Raw genomic sequence first — 3,420 nt, 5'->3', positions numbered from 1 at the left:
AAGCCATGCCTGACCCTTTGATTGGAGCTTTAGACTAAAGAGCATAAGATTCCTGGAATTCATATTAAAAATTTTGGAATCCTTATTTTTCTTTTTTTCAAAATGATTTTCGAAAAAAATTAAAAGAAAATACAAAAAAAAATCATAAAATCATAAAAATCAAAAATATTTTTATGTTCTTGTTTGAGTCTTGAGTCATGTTATAAGTTTGGTGTCAATTGCATATTCATCTTGCATTTTTCGAAAATTCATGCATTCATAGTGTTCTTCATGATCTTCAAGTTGTTCTTGATAAAGTCTTCTTGTTTGATCTTTGCATTTGCATGTTTTGTGTCTTTTCTTGTTTTTCATATGCATTCTTGAATCCTTAGTGCCTAAGCATTAAGGATTTCTAAGTTTGGTGTCTTGCATGTTTTCTTTGCATTAAAAATTTTTCAAAAATATGTTCTTGATGTTCATCATGATCTTCATAGTGTTCTTGGTGTTCATCTTGACATTGATAGCATTCTTACATGCATTCATTGTTTTGATCCATAACTTTCATGCATTGCATCAATTTTCATGTTTTTCCCTCTCATCATTAAAATTCAAAAATCAAAAAAATATCTTTCCCTTTTTCTCTCTTAAAATTTCGAAAATTAGATTTGACTTTTTCAAAAAATTTTAAAAATCTAGTTGTTTTTATGAGTCAAATCAAATTTTCAATTTAAAAATCTCATCTTTTTCAAAATCTTTTTTTAAAAATCAAATCTTTTTCATTTTTCTTAGTTATTTTCGAAAATTTCAAAAATATTTTTCAAAAAAAAAATCTTTTTCTTAATTTTACATCATATTTTCGAAAATAACATCATCAATTAATGTTTTGATTCAAAAATTTCAAGTTTGTTACTTACTTGTTAAGAAAGATTTAAACTTTAAGTTCTAGAATCATATCTTGTGATTTCTTGTGAATCAAGTCATTAATTGTGATTTTAAAAATCAAATATTTTTTTTCAAAAAAAACTAACTTTTATCATATCTTTTCAAAAATATCTTCTCATCTTATCTTTTTCAAAAATTTGATTTCAAAATATCTTCTCTAACTTCCTATCTTTTCAAAATTTGTTTCAACTAACTAACTAACTTTTTGTTTGTTTCTTATCTTTTTCAAAACCACCTAACTAACTCTCTCTCTCTCTAATTTTTGAAAATATCTTCCCTCTTTTTCAAAATTTCTTTTTAATTAACTAATTATTTCAATTTTTAAAATCTTAATTTTCGAAAATTACTAACATTTTTCAAAAACTATTTTCGAAAATTACTAACTCTTTTTCAAAAATTATTTTCGAAAATCCTCTCCCTCTCTCATCTTATTCTATTTATTTATTCATCTACTAACATCTCTTCCTCACACCACTCACCAAATTCGAACCCCCCTCTTCTATCTGTGTTCGAATTTTTTCTTCTTCTCTTCTTCTATTAACAATAAGGAACCTCTTTACTGTGACATAGAGGATTCCTCTTCTTTTCTTTTTCTCTTCTCTTTCTTATGAGCAGGGACAAAGAAAAAGGCATTCTTGTTGAAGCTGATCCAGAACCTGAAAGGACTCTGAAGAGGAAACTAAGAGAAGCTAAACTACAACAATCCAGAGACAACCTTATTGAAAATTTCGAACAAGTAAAGGAGATGGCAGCCGAACCCAACAACAATAATGCAAGGAGAATGCTTGGTGACTTTACTGCACCTAATTCCAATTTACATGGAAGAAGCATCTCCATTCCTGCCATTGGAGCAAACAATTTTGAGCTGAAACCTCGGCTAGTTTCTCTGATGCAGCAGAACTGCAAGTTTCATGGACTTCCATCTGAAGATCCTTTTCAGTTCTTAACTGAATTTTTGCAGATATGTGATACTGTTAAGACTAATGGAGTAGATCCTGAAGTCTACAGGCTCATGCTTTTCCCGTTTGCTGTAAGAGACAGAGCTAGAGTGTGGTTGGACTCTCAACCCAGAGATAGCCTGAACTCTTGGGATAAGCTGGTCACGGATTTCTTAGCCAAGTTCTTTCCTCCTCAAAAGCTGAGCAAGCTTAGAGTGGATGTTCATACCTTCAAACAGAAAGAAGGAGAATCCCTCTATGAAGCTTGGGAAAGATACAAGCATCTGACCAAAAAGTGTCCTTTTGACATGCTTTCAGAATGGACCATCCTGGATATATTCTATGATGGTTTATCTGAGCTATCAAAGATGTCATTGGATACTTCTGCAGGTGGATCCATTCACCTAAAGAAAACGCCTGCAGAAGCTCAAGAACTCATTGACATGGTTGCTAATAACCAGTTCATGTACATTTCTGAGAGGAATCCTGTGAATAATGGGACGCCTATGAAGAAGGGAGTTCTTGAAATTGATACTCTGAATGCCATATTGGCTCAGAATAAAATATTGACTCAGCAAGTCACTATGATTTCCCAGAGTCTGAATGGAATGCAAGCTGCATCCAACAGTACTCAAGAGGCATCTTCTGAAGAAGAAGCTTATGATCCTGAGAACCCTGCAATAGCAGAGGTAAATTATATGGGTGAACCTTATGAAAACACCTATAATCCATCATGGATAAATCATCCAAATTTCTCATGGAAGGATCAAAAGCCTCAACAAGGCTTTAATAATGGTGGAAGAAACAGGTTTAACAATAGTAAGCCTTTTCCATCATCCACTCAGCAACAGACAGAGAACTCTGAACAAAATACCTCTAATTTAGCAAACTTAGTCTTTGATCTGTCCAAGGCCACTGTAAGTTTCATGAATGAAACAAGGTCATCCATTAGAAATTTGGAGGCACAAGTGGGCCAGCTGAGTAAAAGGATCACTGAAATCCCTCCTAGTACTCTCCCAAGCAATACAGAAGATATTCAAAGTAGATTAAGGTGTGGAGCTCTGCTGTTCCTCAAAGATTAATGCAAAGTACTACTGTTTTTTATTCAATTCAACTTATTCCACTTCTAAGATATTCATTCGCACTTCAACCTGAATGTGATGAACGTGACAATCATCATCATTCCCTATGAACGCATGCCTGACAACCACTCCCGTTCTACCTTCGATTGAACGAGTATCTCTTAGATTACTAATACAGGGGACCGAGTCCGAGATATTGGGATCTTCGTGGTATAAGCTAGATTGATGGCGGCATTCATGAGAATCCAGAAAGTCTAAACCTTGTCCGTGGTATTCCGAGTAGGATTCTGGGATTGAATGACTGTGACGAGCTTCAAACTCGCGAGTGCTGGGCGTAGTGACAGACGCAAAAGGATAGTAAATCCTATTCCAGTATGATCGAGAACCTCCAGATGATTAGCCATGCAGTGACAGCGCATCGGACCATTTTCACAGGGAGGAATAGCATGCAACCAACGACAAAGGTGATGCCTCCAGAC

The 3,420-nt window shown here is 34.2% G+C and overlaps 1 non-coding gene across 1 annotated transcript; it reads right to left on the bottom strand.

Moving 5' to 3' along the window:
- Positions 1-2,065: 2,065 nt before the first annotated feature.
- Positions 2,066-2,173, bottom strand: LOC112752187 (small nucleolar RNA R71). Its single transcript, XR_003176633.1, has one exon. It is a non-coding gene; the product is annotated as a small nucleolar RNA R71 (small nucleolar RNA).
- Positions 2,174-3,420: the final 1,247 nt, after the last annotated feature.

Source organism: Arachis hypogaea, chromosome 15 (assembly GCF_003086295.3).
Source record: "Arachis hypogaea cultivar Tifrunner chromosome 15, arahy.Tifrunner.gnm2.J5K5, whole genome shotgun sequence".
NCBI lineage: Eukaryota > Viridiplantae > Streptophyta > Magnoliopsida > Fabales > Fabaceae > Arachis > Arachis hypogaea.
Note: the sequence above shows the minus strand (reverse complement) of the source record. Positions and strands in the feature narration are given on the sequence as shown.